Source organism: Tympanuchus pallidicinctus, unplaced genomic scaffold (assembly GCF_026119805.1).
Source record: "Tympanuchus pallidicinctus isolate F22 unplaced genomic scaffold, pur_lepc_1.0 scaffold44, whole genome shotgun sequence".
In the NCBI taxonomy this organism is placed as follows: Eukaryota; Metazoa; Chordata; class Aves; order Galliformes; family Phasianidae; genus Tympanuchus; species Tympanuchus pallidicinctus.
In genome coordinates, this window is record NW_026294763.1 from 596,557 (window position 1) to 624,513 (window position 27,957).

The window sequence follows — 27,957 nt, forward strand, 5'->3', positions numbered from 1 at the left end:
TTTTTTTTTTTTCTCCCCCAAAGCTATCATCAGCTGGAAACAAGGTTTTAATTAGCTGAACTAGTCAATGTGGGAGAATAACGCCGAGCAGCCTGGCCTGTGATCCAGCACAGTGCTGCTGTTTCCCCCTTGCTGTCTAAGCTCAGAGACAGTTGCAGGTGGTGATTCATATTAAACCTTGGGAGAGAACGTTAGATGAAGTATTATTCAGAATTCCTATCTCTTGGAGATCGACCTTTTCCAAGGTAAGGAAATCTAATTTGTTGGATTTATGTTGTTGCTGAAACAAGATAATGTTGTTTTAAAACAAAAATAGAAAAACCCCAAAGTTGTGCTTTTAGGAATTTCCAGAAGGCTTGAAATCAGTCTCTGAAAATCCTCTCAGCTCTCGCAGATCTCAGTCCTTGGGCTGTTAGAAAAGGAGCTGGGAAGCAACAAATGACAGCAGTGGTTCTGAGGTTTTTAGCCAGAATACTTGCATAAGGAAAAGGTCACATCCCAGACAGGCTGATAATATTTTTGTGAGTGGATGTGCAGGAAGGAGGATTATAAATAGAGCTTACAGCAGCAGCGCAGAGCACGGTGCTCAGGAACCAGGTCAGCACCCAACACCGCAGGCACAGAAACCCCTCAGACCCACTCATCTTGCTAGCTGGCAAAAAGGTGCTAAATCATTGTATTTGGGAAGAAATAGGGAACACCTGAGCAAAGTTCACATTGTGAAAGGCTGCTGTGCCTGATGCAGACCTGGAGCAGCGCTCTCCCTCCTGCTGATTTAGCTGCTTTTTTCTTTTTCAATTTACAGACTGAAGCTGCTAAAAGCAGAGCTCCTCCCTTTGCTCTTGCTTATACTTGCTTCACGATTCCCATTTTTATTTTATTTTTTTTCCATTGTTTCCAATTGCTTTATGAGATTTAATGTTCTGTGGAAGGAGTAGGTGAAGCAGCAGCTGGATGTGCCCAAGCCACAATAAGTGTAAATAATTTTTGCTTTACTAGGAAATGATTGAGGGAGGAATTCCAACTGATCATTCAAATTATTGACACATGCTGGGGAACTGTTTCACCTAAGGAAGGTTTTAGGTGTGGATCTGGTAGGGGATGGCAGCTAATGTATAAAGGAGAAGAGAATGGAGTGAAGGCTTTTTCTCCCTTTCCTTGTTGGAGTGGGCTAAGCATTTCTCTGTCCTGCCCAACCAGAGCTGCAATGCAGCCAGGTGTAGCTATTTGTCTACTTAAGGCTGAATCTTCTTCCATAGGATAACTCAAACAGGGGTTCCAGTTCCTCTCAGGCTTTTGAAATATTGCTGATAAATAGTTTAATCCAAAGTTGATTACAGACAACAAGAAGCATGCTGTTGAAAACATCTATAGAGAAATCTTTCTCTATAAAATGTTGGCATTATTTCTTCAATGTTGATAAATTTATGAAATGCTTTCAGGTTTTTTGTTTTGTTTTGTTTTTTAATTTCCTTTAAATTCAGTGAAATTCATCACCTGTGACAGAGCACAAATTATGGCACCTGCACTCAGAGACATTGAGAAAGCTCATGCAGAAGAGTTCCTATCATAGAACCTCTTCTCCCAATCAATAAAGACAATAAAAATAAGAAGCAGAGAGAGTTAATATTCTCTGTTTCCTTTTATTCTTTCTTCCAGTTGGTACAAGTCTGGTTACTTGGAACATAAATACCTTGCTCTTCATTTTTAGGAGGAGGCTTAAGTTCGGGTAGCAAATCACTTGTCCAAAAAATGTGTGATGTTAGCAGAAGTTCCTGAGAGTCCTATAGCTCAGAGAGCTTGCTTCAATGTCGAGCAAGGGTGAAACAAAGCTCTGGATACCAGCATTTTCTGAAGACAGTATTGCTTCTCTGGGTTAGAAGTGCATATCCACTCGCTTTTGAAGGAATCATCCTATTTATGATGCTGTTTGTTTCCAAAAAGTGAGAAGTTCTTGCTTGTCTTACTTTGGTGTCCCTATTGCATTATTAGTGTTACTTGCAATGGGTCTTAAAGGCTTCCATATGCACAGTGCTGTATGAGCATAGAGAGGAGAGTTGACCCCATCACAAAACAATAACCCTAAAAATCCCTCCAGAGAACATCCTAAACGAAGAAATTGATGTTTAGTTCCACTGATATGGAGAATATTTGTGTCTGTGTTTACATCTTCTGTATAGCTCAGAGTTTATCATTCACTGGGAAATGAGGTAGAAACAGACCCAGAGGACAGAATTGCTTATGTAGTCCTAAAGAAACTACTGGAGTGGGAAGTGAGTACCTTTTTTGTTAAACCACTCAACTGGAGCACTGCTGAGTTTTGGTTCTGCCCAAAACTCTGCTTTGGCTGCTGGAGGCTGGTTCCTTCTGAGCATTACTTTTCTTAGTAGCTGGAGCAGAAGGCAAGTGAAGATGAATAGGACTTCTTAATTAAAATATAAATAACAGCACACATTTACATCTAACCCTGTTTCCTCGACCAGCAAGGCTTTGCTGTGGGCTTCATTTTTGGCTTGAACCTTGGACATGAAGCCAGAGATGGGTTTTGTTTTGGAACTTTCCCATTTCTCACGGTATGCTTCTAATATATCCCATAGGAAGCTCTGTGACCCATCTTTATGCAGCACTGTGCCTTGGGTAGAGCAGAAAGGAAATTTCTGCCATTCCAGTTTTCACGCTGTAAGAGAGCGTTTGAAGCTGCAATGAGTTTTTATTGAAAGGCTCTATAAAATGAAACCCAGCATGCCAAACGTACCAAAATATTAGTTTAACTGCCTGTTTACAGTCCCTCCATAAAAGAAAAAATATAGTCTATAAAAAAGACCTCCTGAAGCACCATTTAGAATAATGCAGGAGGGAGAGTATTGTTTAAACAGATGCCATAAATTTAATATGGAAACATTATTGCCACCCAGGATTTTATTGATTGTATCTTTTCAAGTTACTTATCTAGAAATTTACTGTGTCTGTTTCCACTCTTAGTTAACTGAGATTTCCGGGGAAAAAAAAAAAAAAAAAAAAAAGTTAATGAGTTATTAGCTAAGAAATGAAGGGGACAGGAAAGTGACGTAAAAAAAATGGAGCATCAGGCACAAATCATGACACAATTGTCCTTTTGCCTTTTTTTTTTTTTAACATTCTAATGAGAAAAAATTAAGAGGAAGCAGCCTTGGTGACACAGCTGTTTGTTTTTTCCATTTTTGTTTTTATTTTAAATTTTTATTGTTTTCTCCCAGTTGCAGCGCAGTGGCCTCAGTTCTCTACTGGGCGATGTATTCCCTCCAACCTCTGATTTCCCTTTCTCCCTCCTGTTCTCAGACCTCCCTGTCCCCATGATGAATCTCTCTCTTGGAGAAGGAATGCGGTATTTCCAGGCAAAGTGATGCTGGGATTCCTGTCCACTCTTCAATGGCAAGAAGAGCATTCATTTGCCTTATTTGCTTTATTTTTCACATCCAGGGCTTTGCTGGGTGCGTGCTCCACTCTTAATGATTGCTAGAAAGCAACACCCACAGAAATTGTTGAGAGAACTGGTCAGTGTGTTTCTTGCATTCCTAAGAGCACTCAACTTTTGGCAGATCTCCAGCGAGAGGAGTCAGGAAGGATCCAGGACTGCTCTGTGACCAAGGTAAAGAATGAAAGGAAAGCCAACACAGCCCAGTGCCTGCCTGACCCTTCTGCACTGGTTCTCTTCAGGAAGGTATACCAAGAAACACTGATCTCAGCACTGGTTTTGCCCAGTAGGCTGCTGGCTGCCTTCTGGGGTGTGAAAACACGTGGGAGCAGTGCTTCAATGGTGCTGCCTGACATTGGTGCTGGTGGGAGCAACCTCACACAAATCAGCGTTGCTGCTCCTGTTTATGTCATCTTCGTATATATTCCTACTCTTTCCTTCACCCTGCAACTTTTGTTGACATCTGTGCTATGTTATTGATTTGATGTAGTTACGTGTATAAAACTTCATAACTACTCATTGCTGTCATTTATTTTTAAGGAGTTAATGCAAAATCTACTTCAGTAATTCTGTGCATTTGTTCAGGATGCTGTAATACAGCATTGACTTGGGAAAAAGGATTTTAGGTGTGTCCTTCCAACCTAAGGAAGACACAGAAGAGGAATAAAACATCTGGAGGTCCCTCTAATTCCATATTCACTTATGTAATGATCATCTCATATGCTATATCAGCGTTTCTGAGCATCCTGAGTGTTTATTTCACTTGTTAGTTGTCTCAGCAATGGCAACATTATTGGACATACATTGTTTTTTATGGGTTTTGATGCAGTAAATAAGATCTCTTCACCTTACGAAGGGTAACTTTTCAGTTGCTCAGACCTTGAAGTTTCTTGGTAGGCTCCTAAGTGATGCACCTTTTGCATATAACGTAAAGGAGAAGGCTTTTCAGTCATCAGTTGCCTGGAAGGAGTTTGGTCCAAGGCTTGGGAAGACTGGCATGGTTGAATGTGGCATGATATAAATGAAGCTAGATTTCCGTGCTGCTTGCAAACTGTACATGTAAATAATTTCCTTTGATCTCTAACGTCCCCTCCAACCTAGGCCATTCTATGATTCCTTGATGTTCTGAGCAAACTCCTCACAAACTGTTGATTTCAGACCAAACATAATTGTTAAAAAAAATATAAATGGAGAATGACTTCAAGTCATGACTTCAGTTCTAGTAAGCCTTCAGCTTCTCACATGCAGAAAAAAGTGCTGAATGGGTCATTTCCTGTGGTGGTTTTGTATGCGCTGAGCTTTGATATTAACTTTCATGTGAGGACAGGAAGTTACCTAGTTTGGAGAAATCTAATGACATCCTGTGTACCATTGGTGAGTCATGAGCTGCTGCTTTCCAGGGATCTAATGGTATGTGTACATTGAGAGCCAAACTTCAGACAGGCATGTTCTTCATCCATATTGTAGTACAGTGACCTTTCTTTTCTTGCAGGAATAGATGCATGCTCCTTGAAGGATGAATCGTTGGGCAAAAAACCAGCAATCTCTCCAACTTGTAGAAGGCTTCTCCATATCCGTATTTTTAATTGTAAGTTTGCTCTTCGTTATTTATTTCTTCTGCTTGGCATTAAACACTCCCTTGGATATTCATTATGCTACTGTAAAAAATGAATTTAATTGATGAATGAAGTCCTGGTTTGCTGCCATTGCCTTTCCCTCTTCCAATTCAAGGCTTTTGGTCTGTAACAGATGCGTAGCCAAAGGACTAAATTCATCCTCATTCACCAGTTCTCTCGCAGCCTGATAGCTGTCACTTCCATTGCCAACCCGCATAAATGTTTCTAAAATTTTTAGGGTTTATATCATTTTCGACCTTGTAAACAAGGAATTTGGCTGTTAAAAGGAAAATATATGTAACACATATGCAGTTATACCCACTTAGCAGCAGGGCAGATAAAACAGAATCTGTTCTATCGAGGGGAATCATTAATTTCCTTTTACTTACGACTTCTCGTAGTCTGAAAAGCCATGGCTGAGTTTTATTCCATATACATCTTAAACATGAGCTTTGACTGTATGTTTCATCAGCTAAAAATATATATTTTCTATTTTCTGGAGCAAAAATATGTCATAACAAAAATGTAAACAGAAAAATCTGAAATGTTTGGAGACTTTTTCTTTCAACTCTTATGCTTCAGTACTTTCCTAACACTTTTATATCTATTTCAATTGAAGGCTTCTGTGAGAAACATGGTTTCTTCCTTACGTCATTTTTTATATTATTTTGATATGTGTTTTACTATAATATAAACAATACTAACATGATCTTAAGGATTCAGTGTATGAAGGGTCTATTTACGTTATTTGTAGTGGCCTACCAACTCATTCTTTCCAGGACAGGCTTTATTTTGGATCTTCCTGAAAAGCAGCCTTATTCTAAATATTTAGCATACAGTAGATAAGGGGAAATCCGTTTTCCTATTGAAAAAAAAGGATTATTTTTTTAGGATATGTAGTTCAGAACTCATCTTTTTCTTTGTTCATTACAGTCTTTTATGCTTGAACGGATTGTTGTTCCATCCTTTGCTCTTTTTCTTTCTCTCTTGCTCTCTTCTCAGATGTGCAAGATATAAAAATTTTAGTATCTAATACATGTAGTAGCTCAGGTGTTGTACTATGTTGACCTTTTTAGTATTCCATATTTTGATTACCTGCTTATTCTTTCTCTACTGGAGGATTAGTGAGATTTTGAGCAAAAGAATGCAATGAACAGGCGAAATAAACATCATGATGCATAGGTCAGAAAAGTACAACAAAAGCTACTGGTACGATTTGCGAAATATAGGAGGTGTCCAAATATTTGATATCTTCTTTTATCAACTTGGTGTGGAGAACAGCAGCTAAGAAGGAATAGACTGCTAGGGAAGGACAGCAAAAATGATGAAGAGGATTGAGGGCTTGATTCATAAGGGGAGATTAAAGTGATAAAGTATGTATGGCTTGACTAAACAACTGTTAAGGATAGGCTATAAAAGTCATCTGAGAGCAGTTGAAAGGTATGTGCACCCACAGGGAGAGGGTTGTGTAGGGTGCTCTGAGGGGATATATCTTTGAGTGGGGGATAAAACACCACGAAAGAAAATGGGAGAGGAATAATTCAGACAAAATGCGGGAGGTTCAACTGCGCTATTGACTATTTGTCCCTTTCCTGGAGTGAGAGTGGTGTTAAGATCTTCCTCTATGGCTCCTGATGAGATACTACAGCATTGGTTTTGGCTTCTAAGCTGCAGGTATTGGCTGACTGCCTGCAGAGTTCACACAGGTAGGGATGGAGAAGTCAGCTTGGTTCATCCCATGCTCTCTCTTGGTGTAGAATAGTAAGTAAATGGAAGCCGTAAATTATCGCTTCTCTCCTGAACAAGGCTTTTTTTTAAATCCTTTTGGAGAAAACAGCTTAGACAACACTGTGTGCGGAATCACGGGCCAAGAGAACAGGCGTTAGCATGAAATATTCACTGGCCTGGGCTTTGTATTTCTGCTTTGAAGTTACATGATGCTATCCCATAGCTTACTGCCTTTTGACACAGTAGCCTGACAGTGCTGAGATGCACAACGAGCCTGTTGAATTTACCTGGGGGCAATGAAGAGATGCCTGCAAAGGAGGGCAGGCTGTGCTGGGGGGGGTCAGCTGGGCATGCGAAGCCCACTGGTACACAGCAGCACTTGGATCTGTTTGTGCTGCCTAGCAGTGTGAGTTCAGATTGGTTTTTCCTGCTGAAAAGCTGTGAATACAGGGAGTGTAGGTGGTGATCTGAGCAGTTAGCACAGATGCAATCGTATACCCATTTGCTATTTCCACCTGCAACACCTGTGTTTGTGGATGTTACCAGCCCACTTGCTCTCACTTGGGATAGAGAAAAGCTGCATGCTGCCAGCTTTGCACAGGTAGGCAGCAGCACATTCTGTATCTAGCCCTGTCTTAGTGAAAAGGTGGGTAATTATATTAAAAAGTGAGATTAACAGTTTGAAAGGCATTTAAGTGTGCTGCATGTTGTGCTTTCCACAAGCCTGCAATTTAGGTACAGAAAATCACTTTGGATATGCTGGATTTATTAGCAGTTGATTCTAATGCAAATGTTTGGGAACACGGAGCTCTAAAAATACATCAGTTTGCTTAGTGTATTTTTGCCTCCACTGTAAGAAAATAAACCGAGAAGGAATGCACAAGACAGATTTTCATGTTACCCACTGGGGTGCCTCCTTATTAACTGTTGTCCTTAGGAAAGCCTCGGACTGCAAAGTGGTAATACAAAACAACTGTCTGCATTATGCATTGTGTTGAAGTGGAGGATTTAGGGAGAGATAAACTCTGTGTAGATCATCCACAGCGTGAACTCCCTCCCTGGGGGTGTGAAAGGTTAAAGCTCCAGAGGCAGTGGAGCGGCCTCGCTCTGTACCAGCAGACAGATGAGCCCTTGTCCTCTTTTTTCTTCTTTTTTTTTTCTTTTCCAGTGGATTTTATTTTCTTTATTCTAATGATAAGACTAAGCTGACAAAACAGAAAAGCTCAAAGGTACTTCCCACACACTCATCCTTCAAAGATCATTTTTATCCTTCCTTCTCCTTCAAGGTAATTTGTGACTGTCTTTTTAATAGGAAGAAAACTTTCTGTTACCTGCAGCACATTTGCAGCTCCAGAAGCATAAATAGCTTCTTTAATTGTATATTTCTCATTGTTTGCATTATGTGAATTGTTTTTGCCTTAAGGTTTTTTCTGTTTTTTGTTTTACTTGGCAGAAACTAAAAAGTCTAAATTCAGCCCCGTTTACTTTTGTCAACTTATTTTTTGGATCTGGTAGGAAGGTATAAAGTGAGAACTTGGTTTAGAGCTGAGTGGGTGGTATTGTGCTTACCCAGGGGAGAAAAGTGCAACACCTGCAAGGAAAGCTGTCTGCTTTGCAGTAGGTGCTTCATCTGATAATAACATGAAGGTTGTGGCTTTTTTTGGAATCACTCTTTGAGCCCCAGTGGGACAGCAAAAAGAAAGGGAAGGGCAAGCACAACAGAGGGCGAAAAATGGTGTGGCACCATTTTTTTCCCACCTGAGAAAATAGGCTTGTGTGCAAAATGGGCGAATGTGGCTGAATGGAGCACTTCAGGAAAATGCCAGCGTGATGCTACTGCAAGCTGCTCCTTCTAGGGTTCATCTCTCCATCATCAACACTGACAAAGTGTCTTTTTGTGGTCCTGTAGTGCACTGTGCTTTGAAGGAGATGCCTGCTTTCCCGTGAAATAAAAACTTATTTGTTTCAGCTGTCTTCCAGACTGTATTTTTCACTTTGCAGCAGCCTGTCAGGGTGATGTTCACCTCAGCGTTTTGTCTGCAGTCTCCTTTGCAAAAACAGTATTCCTTCCTGTTACGTACCTTCTTCAGTTCCAGTGCTGCAAAAGCTCTCAGACAGTGGCACGTCACTGCAAGGATAATTTCCAGTCTTTATTAGTCCACATGCTCAGCATTGGGCAGATGCTCCTCTTTAATGCTTTGCAAAAGGCAGATCAGAAGTACCTGGTGAGATGATGCAGAACTTGTAATTATGTTTTGTGTGTTCACCTCTGATGGAGTACAGTGCAGATCCAGAGTACTGTAGGATTATTTTGCTGCCCACCTGTCCTCTGCTGTAAGAGCATTTCACAGTGAGGGTGCATCCTTCCAGCATGGAATGACTTATAATGAAACCAGCACCCCGGATGTTGCTGCGTTTCTTTAAGCATAATTAAAAACTCAATCTTTTGTTCTCTTTGACAGCATCATCCTCAGAAACTGTCAGGGAAGGAAGTAATTCTCTTCCATGAGCTGAGAACAATGTTCTGGATGGCTTGCTGACTTGGCTACAGGGCGTTTATTAGGAGGTTTGCTTTGTGTAGAATTGGGGCATGAGCCTCCAGCAGCTTTTCATAGATGTAAAACATGGCAACGAGAGAATCTCAGCTTTATATTTTGTTTGTTTATTTTCCTCCCTGAAAATAACTTTTGAAAATGAGGCACGATTTACAGGACTGCTTTTGGGATTCCGGCTGGAAAAAGCATGGCTGTATTTATGTTTGGACCTCAGGGGGCAAGACACTTAGCTCAGCTGCAGTAAATCACTTGATGCCAGCACCTGATCTCAGCCCCACAGATTGACTATGGCCACGACTGGCATGACACTCAGCAATTGTGGGTCTTAACCTTCGTATTTCATCTGCTAACCTCGCGCTGTGCACTCGGCCTCCATCAGTTTATTCCTCCATTTCTTCTCCAAGGCACGGGCCAGCAGCTTAAGGGGACCACGATTTGTGCTGCTGTGTCTTGGAGTCTTTTGGTGTCTTTCAAAGATGCCAATGACTCTTACTCTGTCAGAATAAAAATGCAAAACTTGCAGGAGATCTTAGTGTGAAGTCATGTGGGATATGCATTTGGCACTAAACTCCTGGGTAGTTGCTTTTCTTGCACATCAAAAGCACATCTCTGTATGGCATGGTTTACTTTAAAGACCTTCACTACAGTTTTTATGTAGCATTGATATTTAATTTTAACTCTGCTATGTTGTACAGTGAGAGCTTTGGTTTGTGTAATGCACAGGTTCGTTTTACTTACTGATTTTACTTTCTTCTCAGAGAAAGCTGTCTAGCAGGGAGTTGCTCCAGATCATTGATGGAGGGAATTACCGTGGAGTGGTGTGTGCTGCAAATCTATGCTTTAGTTGGCTGAGTGCTAACTTTTCCAAGCAGAAAAGTCCTAAAGCAGCAACTGCTAAAGGGCAGGCTAATTTTGTAAGACTTTATTTCTGCCTATATTCACTTGTAGCATTTTCATGTCACCATGGCACTTTCCATTAAAATGTCATCTTTTACAAGGGTCACTTCTGTATATTCTCTGATTGCTTTTATGCTTTACTTGCATGTTGGTTTTTTTTTTTTTTTTAGGACCTCTTTACCTATCCTGGGCAAAAAGGTTATTTGCATTGCCTACCTAGGAGGAGCTAAGTTGTATAGATTTTATTCCTGTGTTTTAGCCCTTTTCACTGAAGGGAAGAGGAGAAGAAGGAGATGACTAGGAAAATACCTGGTGGCAACTAATACCTGCAACTTAAAGAACATGGTTTGCAATATGTAATTCTGGGATCCAGGCAATGCTTGGAGATTTCAATATTTAATAAGCTCATTGTCATTGTTGGGTGATGGGTGTAAAAACACATCAGTGGCCATCCTGGTTTTGTGCTGGCTTTGTTGGAAGTGCATGATTTTATTCAACATGAGAGCAAAGTTTTCAGAACTGCCTTGGGTGTTATGTAGATGGAATTGTCCTGAATCATTTCAGGCTTTGACCCAAGATTTGTTTCCCTTTTTGTCACTGTAGAAAACTGTGACTTGCCTCCAAAGTAACAGCTGTAAAAGTATACTTCATACCCAAGAATCTCAGACAGCTTTAATGATAACCACCATCAAGTGAACAACTTACTTTTTTTTCCATTTGCACCTTCCACTATTCATGACACAGGCTTTGTGATGCCCTGCCTGGGTCATGCCCTCCGCAACCATAACAATTCTGGTCTAAATTATCGAGCCCATTATTTCAACTCTTTCAGTCTTTCTAGACTGGGACTCTGAGTAGTAAAATGTGTTCTGGTAAGTGAATAGGTTTTACAGGACTGTGAACTGCAGAACAATTCTAATTACAAAGGAGAATCAAGCCAAGACTCCACTTATGAGAGCTGTTTGTTCAGAGGCACCTAATGGAAAAATAACAAGTATAATGGGCTTTCCTTCCTATTATCCACTCGTGAAGTAGCCGTACTTGCTAACCTTTGCCATTTGGAGTCATTTACTTGGCTCATGTTAGAAACAAGTTTGAAACATGGAGAGGATAAGTTGCTGTAAGCTAGAGGGCAGATCTCAGGGGAGTTTTATTTTAGAGACTAACACTTTCCTTTGCCCCCAAGAATAGAATGGAAATACAGTAAGAGCTGAACCTAAACCTGTGAGCATCAGATGAAATGTTATTAATGGAAGTAAAAGCTGAGTTTCCAAAGCCCTACGATAAAAAAAAACAAAACACCACCATGGCAGGTGCATGTGATCCAGCTGTCATTTGGGTGACTGTGGTGGTTAAAAACCTCTACTATTTGCTTTACAGAATATTTGCTTTGGCAATTCCTATGCTTTTAACAATTTCACCAATTATTCTTTTGAAGTTCTGTTAGAGATACCTATTTTTACCTTATGGAGTCATAAGTAAGCACCTAGCTAATTTTGGCTTGTATTTAAGTAATCATGAAAGTTTACTAAAATGTAGTGCTTAAAATCTATTGCATTTGCTGCTTGATCTGGATTACACCTTTATGTGGGACAGCCAACAGATAATACAGACCACGCAATATTTTTTGGTTCTTCACTGGAGCTGTGTTTTAAATGCTTCGAGTCATTCCTTAGGCTAAGATACCATGCCAGCGAAACATTGTAGGGTTTTGAATGGAATGGACAGCAGAAAATGGTGAGAGTCTCATTCTGGTTTTGCAGAAGCTTGAGGCACTCTGTGGTTCTGGAACTAGATTGCTGCCTCCAACAGATTGAGCCTTTTTTAAAATCATGTTTAATTGAGTTATGGGGAAAAAAAAAATAAAACCATGACGAAAACAAATTTACAATTTTTGCTCTGTTGCTAGAGCTGGTTGGGAAGTGTTCTGTGTGAACGCTGATAGCACGAAGTGAAACGAAGGGCTTGGTTTTCACACATGAATTTTTTAATTAAAAGAGAAATTTAATTGACAGTCAAGGGTTCATCTAAAATTAAAGCTTGACTGGATTTTCAGGTAGAATGAAATTCATCTCTGTTAATAGGAGCTGGCTTGGCAAGTTTAAGGGCCTACTCCTAGGGTGTTCTTATGGCTTCTTTTATGTTAAGGTATAAAAGCCATTTATCTTACCTGTATTACAGCAGGATGAATTGGCCTCTGAAGTGCCTATTTCTTTCTTATTTATTTATTTTTTTTAAATAGAACCCAATGAATAAGTAACGTGGATGAAATTCTTCTTTATACAACTATAATGTAAGAGGACAATTGAGATTTTTGTGTTTTTATTCTGATTTAGCAGAGGAAATATTTCATTTGTTTAACGTTTCATAGGATATTTTATCGTCTGACATAACACTTTCCCATTTGTTTCTATCCTGTCTTAAAATACACTTAATTTTCCAAGTGCAGTGGATTTATACTGACAGTATAACTTGGGAGTAGGCTTTGAGAAACTGTGAATATTGTCGTCATTCTGCCAGTGGGGAACTGAAGAAGAGAAGGGAAGAAACTTGCCTTACATTGCGCAGGGAATCCATCTTCAAAGCCAAGATTAGATCTGCTTGTTCTTAATATTCCCCCAAATGATGCTTCCGCATGAGTGTCCCTTGTTGGTTCTTGAGCAGTCATAGGTGTTTCTTGAGAATGCTCGACCTGTTCCAGTGGTAAGGAAGAGAACATCCTAAATGTGGAGGAGTCGGTCTGAAAACATCCTTGCTATGGAGCAGAGCAGAACTTGGGACTGTGGTTTCCTAAATGGTTCTTGGTGAGAAGGAGCATCATGAGAACAGGAATTCTTAGCAACTTCTCTGGCAAACTTTGTGCAAGTTTGAATTCATCCTCCTTGTTAATCAGGATTTACTTCAAAGTCATGGTCTGTCCCCTTATTTGCGTATGCATGCTGGTTTCTCTACTAATGAGATACCTAATTCTGTGCAAAATTGCCTGCATTAAAGTTGCTCCACAAATCCAGCTGCTTTCACATATCTGTCTCCCCTGGCATGGAGACACGTGTCTCAAGACTGCAGAGTAAAGATGCTTTTCTGATCTCATGCAACACAAAATGCTGCTTGTGAGAGTCTGGCTGATGTGATGAAATGAGCTGATATATTCCCAACAGAACAGCACATCTCCTCTCTTACAATTTCTTATCCCTGCAAGATTCTTATTTACTTCTGTATTCCTATATTAATGTATTTGGTAGGCATGTTAATAACAAAACAATGCTATTTTCAGAGAAGCTTTCCCTTGAGATGGGCTTTCTATTTTTGCCTGAGTACCCCTGACCTCTGCATGTACCTCTTGTAGGTTCTCTCTCCCTGTATTCTATTTCACTTGCATGACTGCTCAACCATGCCTCCAGCATATGTCTCCAATAATTCATTATAGTCTATATATAAAACCAAATACGGAGAGGAGGAGTTGAGAGGAAGGAGGCTTTGTGGAGTTGAAGGCATGCAATGCTCCTGGCAACTGGTTGATAGTCAGAAGTGGTAGCTTACTGAAAGTGCTGTCAGTGCGCCACAGTTTTTGGGTGGCTAATGAGAAATGCATCTGAATTCTCAGTATGGACCCCGCAGAGAGCAATCTGCAGCAGTCTGCAGCTGAAGCAAAGGGAGCATAGGGGAGGTGCCATGTAAAGATTTGTCCAGATGCGTATGACCTAGGAGAACTACAGTAGGAAAAGCATTGCTGCAGCACCTCTTTCCAGTTCATGAGCCAGCTGGTGCAGTGCTTCTTATGCTGAAGTCAGTAATGCATGCACCAGGGATGGATTTGGGCAGTGACAATTGTAAGTTTAACTTGTATTGTCCAAAAGGCTTAGCATGCATTTGGGCTCAAATACTTCAGCTGAATTATATTTCTGCTTCCTTTCCTTTGTGAGTGCTTACATGGGATATTTGTAGGATGAATCATTGCAATCCAGAGGTGCATTCCTCCGTGGCTCTAATGCAGCCATCCCATCCAAAGAGGCATCACTGTGGTACTTGCACAACTACCCTTTAAAGACAACTTAATGGTGATACTTAAGAGGACTCTTGGGAATGGCATGCAGTGTCCCTTAGGGGCAAATGGCAGCAAAAGCCACTGGGAGACAGCACTTGACAGCCCAGTCCTTCATTTATCTACCCAGCACGGATCAGAGGTTTGCCTATCATACCAGGACATGCTTCAGATCTTTGCGGATGTTATTCTAGAAACAATTAGCCAAGTAATTAAGAGAAGAAACCATTCACTGAAAAGGGGTTTCATTTCTGTTTTGTATTAGAATGATTTTTGCAGTTTTGTATGGTGATGGAATAAACTTCGCTTTAGACTCATTTTGCAATTGTTATGCAAACTTTTTGAGAAGGCAATAGAATCCCATATGTTTCCTCTGTCTGGACATCCAGTGCCACTGGGAAGAATCCTACATGGTATATAAAGTATCATCCAAAAGACCATTTCTTTCAAAGGGCTGGCTGTGACACACACTATTATTTTTCAGTGCTGTTGCTCCAAGGCTGCATCCCAGACCTCAAAGTAAAAAGTGGAGTGCATGAAGCGTCTGACTCTACTCAGTGCTGCTTTAGGTGATGGTGAAATCATTGCTTGCACAGAAAATAATAGTGATTATAGCAAAAGCTGTGCTTCTGTGGGGATTAGGAAATACATAATGAAACTTAAGCAACTGCTTTAGATATCCACTGCATTGAGATTTTCGCAGTGGAAATATGAGGGGGCCATCCAAGTCTGTATGTGTTTGAATTTGTAAATAACATTATAAAAACATTTACAGTTCTGTTTAAAGGACCCCTTGGTTCTATTACATTTCAGAGAAATAGCTGCTATCATTTGTTCTTAGTTTGGCCATTAATATCACCATTTGCAACAATGTTGTGTATACCCATTTGAGTATTTCATGGTTTCTCTGAATTCAGAACTTGACATAAATCTGCTTTTTGACTCTAGAGAAACAAGTTGTTAAGATGGTCTGTATTCCACATTCTCAGCATGATTTCAGGATGATAGTTTGCTGTGAACAAGCTGTTTTTTCAAATGATTGGAGCAATATTCAAGTTTCTGTCATGTCCGTGATACCACAGCACTCAGTTTTGGGTTTATTTCTTTCAAATTCAGCTTTATCAAACCTTAAAGATGGAATCATCTTACTCTGTTCTAAATCTTGTGGTAGACTGTGATAAATAAGAGTCATTTCCCATATTCAGGGATGGGGGTTTTATTTTTTATTTTTCCAGCACTGCAGATTACAAAATATTCCAGCATGGAACGCTTTCATCACCAGAAAAAAAAGATAAAAAATCACCATCCTCAAAGAGTTTTTTAAAGGTCAAACAAATCGATGTGGGCATGCACAGAGCTCCTGATTTCCTTAGGATGACCTGAGAATTCCTAAAGTATCTTCGGCTCCGGAGAATGCTACTAAGCAACTTTTAATAGGAAAATATTAACTTTTTTTGATATCCTGTAGGATATGGAAATCTGCTGAGCAGATTCATTTGTGCAGATCTCAAAGGCATTTGTAGCCCAGAATAGGGGACTGCTTCCAGTGTCATGTATCACTTCTTGTCCTCTCAGGCTTCTCTCTTCCTCTCCCTAGACCAGGTGAAAATGAGTAATTGGCAGGGATGGGCAGAGCTGATCTAAATGAGGAATATGCCCACGTAGCTACAAGGCTCTGACTTGCTCCTCCTGTACGCGGGTGTGCACACAACAGAGGGGAATGAGAAATGAGGAGAGGGTATTTCCATTGCTTGTCCTGGTAAAGTTGCACCCAAAGAGTACAACTGCAATTGGAAACAAGTAATGAATACCACTTAAGCTTCATTAATGATTGTGAGGCTAAAAGTAGTCAACTCTCACAGCTTGAATGCACTTTTACAAGCCTCTTTCAACTTTTTAACTCCATTTGCTTATTCACTTTTATCTAGCTAGAGAAATGCTGGCAGTTATTTCAGTTTGCGCACGTTGGCCTACTGTCTACTTTTACTCATCACTTTCCTCTGAGAAAGAGATTTCAATGGGAAGATCCCTGCTCATACGGCAGTTTCAGTTCTGTGCTTTCAGTAGAGCTAGCGTTGTGTGAAGGCATTTGTCTTTCTTTTTTTTTTCCTTCATGTTGATTTATCTAGGACTATTTGCATGAATAAGATGGCCTGAAGTCTTCAATGCGTGCTTTCTTGAAAGTGATGTTTCACTGGGGAAATGGTTAACCACATACTCATTTTATCTCCACTTTAAGTAATATATACTGGGTATCCTCTTAAAATTTCAAAAGCAGTATTATTTTATGGGTTAATAGCATGTCTTGCTCTGTGTATATATTTTAAAAGTCAGATGATAAAACAGGTTCCATCATCTCCAAGTGACGATAGATCTTGTTGGAGACAAATTTATAGCTATTACATTTTTGTGCTTGTGTCAGCTAACCTTGGCGAACAGAATCCTACTTGCTATTGGGATGAAACTTATAAATCTTTCCTTTTCTACTTTCTCCTCATCCTGGTTTTGAAATTTTGTCTTAGACCTTGTTGCCTCCTTTATTCATGATGGCAAATGCTATCCTGTGGGTTGAAGTTTTGTCAAGGACTAGGGTGTAATATCTCACCTCCACTTTGATGTATAAAAAAGCTTAGGCACCTTCTGAGGCTTCTGAGATCTTCGTTTGAGATATTTGTTACAGCTGGTGATTTTCAGAAACTGAAAGTAATCTTCTCAAGCCTTCCTTTACAATGAATTGTTTGATCGGTAAGAGTCTTTGACTTTTTCTACCATAATCCTGTTGTTCAGCATCTCTGAATAATATAGTTGTTCTCTGTGCAATCCTTGTGATAACTGCTTCAGTGCAAGCTGAGCAGCCTTTGTCAGAACCGCTCTTACTTTATTTTGCCCCATGTTTCCCCATTCAATCTTTAGATCTATGTGACATTCTTTTACCGAGTGATCTGTGACCAAATGAGCCTCTCAGTTTTAGAGCTGAATGAAAACTTGATCACAAAACTTTGTGGGAAATTACTTGTCGCAGCTAAAAATCTAAGGAAAAACAAAAATACAGAAGGCATTTTGTTTGAATATTTTTCTATTTTAATATGTTCAGTTCCTTCTTTAAAAACAACAGCAACAAAGGAAAGAACTGAAGTAACAGATGACGTTTCTCAACCAAAACTGAAGCAGTCCCTGACTTTCGGCTTCTGAAACAGTTCAAAGTTTCCATATTTAGTGAATCTACAGTGTTCACGTTTTTACCTTTAGCAAATGTATGCCAGCTGCGTTCTTCTAACCTGTGCCCTGCAGTTCCATGTCTTTAAAATAAATGTAGAGCAGCTGTGGCCTCTGAGGTACACAACACAGAGTGAAGCATTGAGAAGGTTTCTGTTTGCTTTGGATAAGGATAGATGTGTTTTAAAATGAGCGCTTGTGTTTTACAGCCATTTAGCTCTAATTGCAATTGTGCTGGACTTGCTCTGTCTCAACCATCAGGGCTTTACTGCTAATCATATCAGCAGACAACAACCCTGCCTCCTCCAGCCAGCCCCAGCCTCTGCCTGCTCATCCAGAAACACCTGCGCTGTGGGGTCTCATTAATTCCACCATTTCTACACAAAACCTGACCTGCTTACACTACAGCTCATGAGATTCATGAAGTCAAATGGCAGATTTATATAAGCAGGCAGCTGTCTGCATGCAGAGTTACGGTGTATGGAAGAAATATGCAGATGTCAAATACAGCCACGCGGTTGGCAAATCGACTTTGGGTATTTACATACAATAATTACCAGTGTGGGGAATTTGAGCATAATCCTATTCAAAAAGGGCATGCGATGCATATGGAGCAGCCCAAATGCAGACTTCTAACTTTTTGTATGGCAACAAGAATACGTTTCTCCCATTAATTCAGTGTAAGTTGCTGTATTTTAGTTATAGGGTTGGAGGAATTTTTATGGGATAGAGTTGTTTATCTCTTCCAGAGACACTTTGGGTCCAAGAACATATAATTACACATAAAATCCTTCAGTTCTGCAAGAAGCAATTCACTGCAGCCAGTGCTAGCCATGGAAGTATGTTCTTAATATGCAAAGGAGGTAGAAAATGCAAAATATGTCTGTTCATCTATATATGCAATAGTAGTTTTAATATGGAGGCTTTAGCCCAGGTATTATAAACGAAGTATTGAACTTTCACAGTTGAGCTGTTCACATACCCACCCCCCCCAAACTGGGTCAGGGAGCCAGAGATGATGCTTTTAATGATTCATACTTCGGGTAAAATGGATGGGTCTGCTAGAAGCAGGGCAGTTCCCCAGGATTGTCTTTGGAGATGTCCCAGTTTAGAGTTCAAAAAATAAGTCTGTGTTTGAAGTCTGCTGGATTGCAAGCTTTTTTCCATTCCTTTCTAATCTGCAATATAGCCGTGTTTTCTTGTAGAATCATAGAATCACAAGATTGGAAGCGACCTACAAGATCATCCAGTCCAACCACCCTCCCATCACCACTGCTACCACAAGCACTAAACCATATTTCTTAGCTCCTCATCCAGACACCTCTTGAACACTGCCAGGGACGGCGACTCCACCACCTCCCTGTGCAGCCATCCCAGTGCCTGACCACTCTCTGAGAGAAAAAGTTTTTCCTTATGTCCATTCTAAACCTCCTCTGGTATAACTTGGGACCATTTCCCCGGGTCCTGTTCGTTGCCTGGGAGAAGAGGCCAAACACCTCTTCACCCCAAACTCCCTTTCAGGAAGTTGTAGAGTGCAATGAGGTCTCCCCTGAGCCTCCTCTTCTCCAGACTGAGCAACCCCATTGCCCTGAATGAGGCTCCCTATATTTGGATTTGTACTGAAGTTTTTTTGTCTCCGCTTTTGCTGACAACAGGCGTTTGAAGGTGCTTCCAAGTTGAATTAAAATGGTGCTTGACATCTCTATACAAACTATAGAACCTGACAAGCATCAAATCATTGCCAGAGGTTCTTATTTATGTGAAATGCAGGGCCAGCAAACGTGCTGGGATGAAAAGAAGTCTGTTCTTGAAGAAGGGATGAGAAACTTTCTGAAGTTTCATGGTCCTGTGTTATCCTCCATTGGCACTGCCCAGTGTGCTCCTACTAAGGTCAGGAGAATTATGTGCAGAACTATGCTCACCTAAAGGTCAGGTAACCCTTAGTACTGTGATTTACTTGCCTGCTTTATGGCCGTGGAGTGTGTTAGAGGTCTTCACTGTCTCAATGAGAGTGCTGCTTGTCTGTGTTCTATTGCTAAGAAATTGAGAATCTTTTCCCTTTTGCTCAGCGCAGAGCAGAACATTTGGAACAGTTGCTGTTCTCCAAGTCTTGAATTATTACATCTTTAGGTATTTGTTTGTATTTAATGCTGGCCTGAAACTCACTGGAGTGCATGTAACAAGTCTTCATTATCCTCTCCTCAATATCAATTCATTTTTTCACTTTTAAACTTTCCTTTTCAGGGTCTACAAATCTGCCTTTTGCTGCTATATAAATTCACTTTAAAAAGGTGCAGATGGGAAAGAGAAGCATAGCAGATTCTTGCAGGGGTCTGTTTGTTTGCCATCTATCTTGAAGGCACGTTCGTTGTCATCCTTATATAATGAACAAAAAGCAAAGTGATGAATTGTGCCGATGAAAAATATATTAAAAGTTTCTCTGTTGTAGCACTGCTGAAGAATCATTTTATCTTCTGGGATTTAAATACGTGGAGCTAGGTTATCAAATATTCTCCATATACTCTGACGCAGTCTCCAGGGGCATTGTGTCTGGATGAGCATGCAAATGGCAAACAGGGAGCAGGGGCAAAAATTAAAAGCAGATAGGAATTTTTTTTGCTGGATTTAAATTTTTTCCTAACTTAGTTATGCAAATATTCCAAAGTTAACGATGCATTCAGTGACAGCATTAGTAACATTTCTAAATCTGTCCATTAAATCCTTGGTTCTGTTCCATTCACTCGTGCCTAGATAATAAATTTCTTGTAACTGCCAGGCATAGGCTCTCCCATGACCTTCTGCCCACTCTATGTATTTTAATTCTCTTTTAAAATGTCACACAATCTTTGTTTTATCGTAGAGATATAATAGTTACTTGGGTGAAAAATCATCACCTCCCAGGGAATTCTCTGAGGAGTTAAAATATCAAGAATGCAGTAGTTTTTTTTTTCTTTCTTTATGTATATGAGCTTAATTTTTATCGCTGTATGCAGACTGTGCAGAATTCTAACCACACAGAGCCCAGCTCTCATTTCTGCATGGATGCAGTGCTGCATATTCTAATAATAGCATGCATTTTGAAACATAAGATGCTAAATTCATAGATGAGACAGAGAGTTTGGCTTGTTATTGTCAGGTCAAATTCCAGCCGTTCTACTGAGAAGTTAATAATAAATACGACCAAGAGGCGTGCGTCGCATCATGGTTTTGATCCTACTGTTGCTCCCTGGAGAATTTTCCCTGTCTGAGGATTGCAGGATCAGGGTCTTCCTTTGAATGGAATATAAAGCATTCAGAACATCAGTGGGGAGGATTGAGTACGCATGTGCTTGGTTTCCTGTGTGGGTCCACAGCTTCCTGAGGAAAAACAACTGTCAAAAGGGTCAAGGTTGGGATTCAAGCAAACAGAAGTTTGTATATGTTCCTACAGGTATGTGTTGCCATAAAATGGCAACTCCCAAAGGGTTTAATGAACTCCTTAGACACTCTGTGCAGACTGAGAGCTGATAGGAAGCTATTCTTCTGTTTAAGGTTTGATGTTAGGATAAATTCTTTCTTGGAAAGAGTGGAGATGCATTAGCACAAGCTGCCAAGGGAGGTGCTGGTGTCACAGTGCCTGCACGTGTTCAAGAAATGTAGAGATGTGGCACTTGGGTGCATGGTCAGTGGACATGGTGGGATGAGTTGGGGTTGGTGATCTTGGAGGTCTTTACCAGCCTTAATAACTCCATCATTCTGTTTTCACCTGGGCACGCCCTTGCTGGGATGTGATTTACATTCCATAATTTAAGTAGATGAAGAGTGATGGAAAGGAGCTGAGAAGCTGAGGCTGGAATTCCTTCTGACTCAAGCACTGTCCTGATGATGCCTCTGCCTCTCTTGCTTGCACTGCGTGCTGTAAGGCAGGGAGTTTTAAAAAGGCAGGGACTGTCTTGTAAATGTACAATGTGCTGCATAGCCTCTTGTTTTGCTCTCTAAAGATGTCCTGCATCCACCTGTCTGAGAAATGAAGATGCTTCCATTGAATAAAATGCCATTTAAAAATGTCAAAGTTGAAATGAGATCACAGAACACCTGGGTGTGCATGGTTTGCATGCAGTGGATAATACACTTCTGCAGCACAGAGTTCAGTGCAGGATGTGCATTCCTCTCAGATCCTTAGTGAGCCAAACTCTCAACTGCAGGCAGTTCAGTGATGCAGCTGTAATGTTCACTGCTCTAACTGCAGCCACTGCAGTCATACCTTTGCCTCCATTGTAGGTGTACCCAATGAATGTTTCTGGTAAGCTGTTAGTAAAATCAAACATGATTGAAAGAGGAATTTGAAGTGAAGATTTAGTTTTGTGTGTTCTTTGGTGGCTAGAGCTGGTAGAAGAAAGGTGCTTTCTTTCTGCTTCCCTTCATGTTTTAATAATTTTACAGCATCCGCAGTCTATGAGTATCATCCCCTGATGGAACCATCACCACTGTCAGCCTTCTCACTCCTGGGCAATTAACACGGAGATGACAGAGCCTAACACATGCCTCCTCACACAAAACAAAACTCTGGATATGATTATTTCATCACAAAAGAAGAAAAAAAAATATTGCTGCCCTGTTTTACAACCTGGATTTTAATAGAGGCTGACATCCTGTTCTTGTATTTCTCTGCTAAGTACACATCTAGTTACTGCCTTTCTGTCCCCGATACAACAAGCTGACAAGAAGGAGCCCACATGCAAAGAAACTGAGCTAGGAGCTGAGATGCCTTTTGAAATGGATGTAGAGTGATAGAATGTCGGATTTTTTACCCCAGAATTTCAAAATGTTCTTCAAAATGCTCAAAGCAGCCACAGAATTTTCAGGGAGTATTTTGGATTTTAAGGGTTCTTTGGGCTTGGGGGTTTTCAGGTCTTTTGCTTCATTTGCCACCTTTTGCTTCATTTGATTTTTGAAAGCAGAGGAAGGTGGAATGCAGATCTCACAACGAAAGCATTACCAAAAAGAATCCCTAAAATTGCTGCCTTTTTATATTCAGATTTCTGCAAAGAAAAAGGAATTTTTTTTTTTTTAAAAAAAACAACACTTTTTAGTTCTTTTTTGTCTTTTTTTTTTTTTTCCCAGCTATCACTTCCATCTCTGCTCAGTGTACCTACTCTATAATTCAGTGTTTTCTGATTGACATCACTTCTGCACACACATCTTTTGCTGCTGCTGACAATCACTGGGTTCCTCTTCATGCTGATACTCTGCAGCCTCTTCTGTTCCTGAGCAGTGACCTTTAATATGAGTGCTGCTGTATTCTTGTTTCAAGTTCCTGGCAAGGACATTCTTAAAAACTGTGGCCTGTAACAAAAAGAAAGGCAGCTGCAGTGCCATGTTACATTTAAGAAGCTATAAATGCTGAGATAGGACTTGAAGTGTTCTGTATGTCCTGTATATGGTTGTACATATGCTTTGTAGAGGAGGAAAAGCCCATTGCTATGTAGCTGTGCTTTTTAATTGCAGTTTCTCTGTGATGACCAGAGACTCCATTGTGAAAAGCCAATCTGCCTACTTGCACAAGCATGTTCTGTTGGACTTGCCTCTGGCTATTGATACAACTCTTCTTTCCTCTTGCTGTCTTATGTTATCTTCACTCTAAATAACAACTAATGTGGATTGTAGGCTTTGAGGGCTTGTAAAAATGGCTTCTTTTTCTTTGGCAGTGCATTGTATTTTCTGGCTTGTTAAGCTTAATTTCATAGCAGTGTTTTCAGAGAGCAACTGCAGTTTTGGGCTGCTAAAATCAAGTTCTATCTGTGCTGCAACTTTTGTCCTGGATGATTTGTTCCCATTGTAGGCCCAGGAGCAAACTCTAGCACTGGATTTGTTGGCTGAGCTCTCTTCAGGCCGAGAGGTGTGCAGCTGTGAGCCTGCCCATGCCATTTGACTTCAAGGCAATGGCTGCTCCCTGGCTTGTCTTTATTTAATGATAGGACAGAGCCTGAACTCCTGAGAAACCTTTGTACAGCCCTGCAGAAGCTTGTCGGTCTGTAATGTTTCTTGTGAATTCCTAAATATTTCACCATTTGGATTTCAGGTGCAGCTTGTTTCTTTTCATATTCAATGAGCAGCAGGTCCTGAACTTGCCTTGTGCACCCTTTTGAAAGCCCTGTTTCAGTGGAGCAATGTCTGTAGCCAGCAAACCTGAAAGCCCTGTTGATGGCTACGCTTCTTCCAAGTAGGTGAGATGAAACTTCCTCTTAGCAGAAGAAGAGCAGCTGAAGGAAAGGTTGAAATAACACTTTAATGTGTTTTAAGCAAAAAAAATTGTTCGCTTGTGTGCTTTAAATGCTGTAACCACCGTTATTCTGATTGAACTGAATTCTTTGCTTTCATTCTGATATTAAACAATTCAGTTACAATTAATGGATTTACATGAATCAGGCCCCATTGTGTTTTTGAGGAGGGAGTTAGTGCTGGAAGTGGATCTTTCTTTTTCACTGATTCTTTGAACTAGAAAAGGAAGAAGAGAATAATGTAGTTAACAGAAAGAGAACGCATGAGAGAATTTCCAAGCACTCACGGCTGCTTTGTTTGTATAGCACACAGTCCTTACCATGGTGTAAAAAATGATTCTGCGCCATCTCTCTGTGGAATGGACAAGGGTTTTTCATTTCATGCTTCATTCACAGCCAGCTATGATGATTTCACAGAGTCAGCACCTATGTGTAGACAAAGGGAAGAACAATAAGATATCTATTGCCGATGGGAGATGCGTCACCAGTTCCATTTCCACTGCCCAGCAGAACATCGGGAACAGAACTGCATTGCTTTGAAAAAGAGAAACAGAAGAGAGGAGATGCTTTGTGTCTGTGGCCATGTGTTGGATGTTTTTACAGAAATGCTCCAGTTTAATTCGAGACACGCATTTTCCCATTGCAGATTTGCATGGAAATGGCAGGAGTGGCTTTAATAGGTCTGTGTGGTTTTGGAGGATACAGAAAATGTTTATTTTGGAGAGGAGAAGCCAGAATCAGCTCTGAGCTTCGCAGAAGGGACTTGAAGAGATCAATGAGTCCAGCTGCCTGCTAAAGCAGGTACCCTCCCCTACCCAGGTTGCACAGGTAGGTGTCCATCTGGGTTTCCATAGGAGGAAAATCCACCACCTCTCTGGGCAACCTGTTCCAGTGCTCTGTCATCCTTACCATAGAAGTTCTTTCATATAATAATATGGAACTTCCTGTGTTCAAGTTTTAGGCCATCGCTCCTTGTCCTATTGCTACACACCACCGAGAAGAGCCTGGCCTCCCACCTACCTTCAGATATTTATGAACATTTATCAGATCCCTCCCTTAGTCTTCTTATTCTCAAGCTGAACAGATCCAACCTACTCAGCCTTTTCTCTACAAATATAGGAGCATTTCACAGCATGCTCTCGTGAAATACTGTTGTGGTGGCTTAAATGTAGTATCCTAGGAGAGCCAATCCTCGTTTGCTTTCAAAGAAATATGAGCTGCTTATTCAGATGTTTTACCCTAATAATGTCTTGTCCAAACCAAAGGGCTGCAAAGTGTGTTGATCGATTGTTGTTAGGATGGGAACTGTGAAATGGAGAAAAGCAAAATAAGATTGAATTTTCTTACAGGTATGATCCGTCCTATGAGTGATGGTTAGCTGGTTTGTCTCTGATCCCAGATGGAGCTGAATCTTCATGTGTGACTGCTTTGTGCTTTAGAAGTGTGTGGATAATCAAGGAAAATCATTAACTGTGATGAGGATTTGTTGTTGTACTCGCAGATGACTTGTTCTATACAGGTTGGTGTTAGTGGTTGGTTTGCCAGTGGCAGTTGTATGTTATTTCCCTCTGGCTGTCTTTGTCTTTCCTGACTGTTCAGGAGATGGCAGGAGCAAGAATATTTAAGCTGTAAAGAATTTGTTAAAAGACAAAATGCTCCTAAATTCATGATTTTCAAGCCAGTTTCATGATTATTTAATGCTGGAGTTGGCAGCACTAAAATCACCCTTAGGGCTTTTGCGTCCTATTCCATCTCAAGTTGCATTTGCATTCGTTTTCTTACTTTCACTCTGAACAGTGAACTTCTGATATTTGTGGAAGCTGAAGACTTTGCGGAGTTTTCACTGCTATCATTTCTTCCTTTTGCTTTTAAGGAGGTGTTTTCTAAGGTAACCCTGCTCAGTTCTCCTGTTTTCTTGTTCTTACAACCTGCAATTATTTGGTGTCTTACTCTGCTTTGCCAGAGCAATCAAATTTCCATCCATGTTATTCAAAAATATAAATTAAAAGGCCTCTGAATACTTCAAAAATGAGGCATTAATGTTTCTCCTTTGCAACCCATCCCTCTGAATTAGGAAGCAAAATCCAAGCTCAAATCCCAGATAACTTTTTCTCCTTCATCAGATCTGCTTTGCAGGGTAAAGTGCCTTATTTTACTGGAGTATGAATAGCTTTTGGTGGAATAGGAACAATTATCTAGAAAGATCCATTACTGAATTAGTGGAGGAGAGGCAAAGAACTGAGTATCTTCAGCTTCATACAAATAAATGAGCTATATCTGAAGATTCAGGCAATCATATTTGCATAACGAACGTGTTTATGCCGCATAATAGTCACCTGGTTTACAAATTTAGTGAGCTCTTCACCAGTATTGTCTGCCGTTAGAGTAGAAAAATGAAGCATCCAAGCTAAAGCAGTTCATAAGGCAACATGAACAATACGTGACTTTGTGTTTCCTAACATCTGATCTTCGAGAAGTTTGTCTTTTTGGAAGAGTAAATGCACAGCACCAGATGGATGGTTGGAAACGCAGTGTAGGTTCATGCAGTGCTCAGTGATTCAGGCAGGGCATTGCTCGTCTCAGTTCTTTCCATGCTCTTTCAGGTGAGCAACTGGCCATTTTTTCTGTCCTCTAACATTTGTATTTCAGTTTTCTTTTTCCTCTTGTAAGCTTTTCTGCACAGTTAACTTTTTTTTTTTTGTCAAGTGCAAAACTGTTTTGATTTTAACAGGCTTTCTTCAGCCTCCTTTTAGGGAAGAGCACAAAAACAGCTTCATATGCTTGTCTAACCCTAAAAACTACACAAATGCCACTGAACTGTTTGAAGAATGTCTTTATTAATTATTTTGTGGCTGCCTTTTCTTTGCAGGCATAATTAACTTCTCTCTGACCTCTAGAAACTTGGTTTACAAAATGTGAACTGTATCTCTCATCCTTCTTCCATCCTTTTTTCACTTACTAAAAGAGGTTTAGCATTATCTTATCTTGTTTCCATCTGTTTTCCTCAAAAAAAAAAAATCAATAGTTCCTACAAAGATGCATCTCTTTATTAGCATGGTCTGTTCTATAGAGTTTGGGATGTTTAAATTTGCAAATAAAGCATTTGCTTTCCTGGAGAGTCAGGACAGAAAGGCAGATTCCTGCTGAGGAATGGTTTCATTAGGAGAATGGTATTTCCAGAAATGACAATTTCCGTCACATGTATCCATTCCTGCGCTCACCCAGATTCACACATCTGCTAAAAAGATCAGATTTTGTTTTATTTTTCTCAAACCTGCCTCGTTTCTCAGCCTTGACATCCAATGCTGTTTATTACTTGAGAGAAATTGTAGCCGCATCCTCAGCAGGTGTGAAATTGTGAGCATGGATCTGTTCACACCGACCTTATGCCTCCTCTCCTTTTAAACATTTAGAATCACCGTGGAGGATTTTAGCAACTGGTTTTGTATGCTGTGGTGTCACACTGCATCACGGGGAATTGAAATGTTTTAGTGTCATGTTAGGACTGCTCCGCAAATCTCCAGAGCAGGCCTCGCATTTTGGGCCACCTTCCTCTTATCTTCTGCAAAACTGTACATTGTGGGCACAAGTGCATGGCAGCCTGGCATTGTATGCCAGTTGCACTCTGCAACTTTGCACTCCTTAGGCTTTGCTCTCTGGCTCTCATAAAGTGTCTTGTTCATAGGCCTTCTTGTTTCCTTCAGTGGAAACAGGGCTTAGCTTGCCATGGGTTTGGAACACAACAGCCTTTCATGCCTCTTCATGGAGAATTTCCTTCATTTTGTACAGCTTTAACAGTATGCTTCCAGTTGTACCACAGGACGTGATGCCAAGATGCTTCTTGCTAGCCCAATCCATGAAAATAGAGGTTGGTGTTCATATAAGGAGCAGTCATAGAAGGGGACAGGATTTGTTAGCCAACATAATGGAGACATCTCGAAAAGCCTGTTCGGAGGGAAATGCAGCTTAATATTAACATATAGTATCTAACGTACAATCTGTAATAAAGAATGCCTGTAGTGTAAGGCACTGAAGTTGTCTGATTTATTCCAAATGTATGAAGTTATAATCTTCAGGCTCTAAATGAAAGATAAATTTAGCATCCAAATTCTTAGTATCTAATGTACAATCTATATGACAAAATGCTGGTAGTGTAAGGGACTGAAGTTATCTGATTTATTCCAAATTT

General features: G+C 40.4%; 2 protein-coding genes across 10 annotated transcripts in view; one reads left to right on the forward strand and one right to left on the reverse strand.

Moving 5' to 3' along the window:
• The window catches only part of LOC128090180 (cytosolic purine 5'-nucleotidase-like), a 587,975-nt gene that overhangs the window by 381,892 nt on the left and 178,126 nt on the right, over positions 1-27,957 (reverse strand). The window lies entirely within an intron of this gene.
• LRRTM4 (leucine rich repeat transmembrane neuronal 4) overlaps positions 1-27,957 on the forward strand; it is a 422,410-nt gene that overhangs the window by 59,191 nt on the left and 335,262 nt on the right. For 7 of the 9 annotated variants that reach the window (XM_052702295.1, XM_052702301.1, XM_052702302.1 and 4 more), the window contains one exon: positions 4,947-5,042. The gene's annotated coding sequence lies outside the window, so the exon portion shown is untranslated. Of the gene's footprint in view, positions 1-60; positions 246-3,578; positions 3,629-4,946; positions 5,043-27,957 lie in introns of those variants that run through there. The other 2 variants (XM_052702297.1, XM_052702296.1) reach the window with 2 other exon arrangements.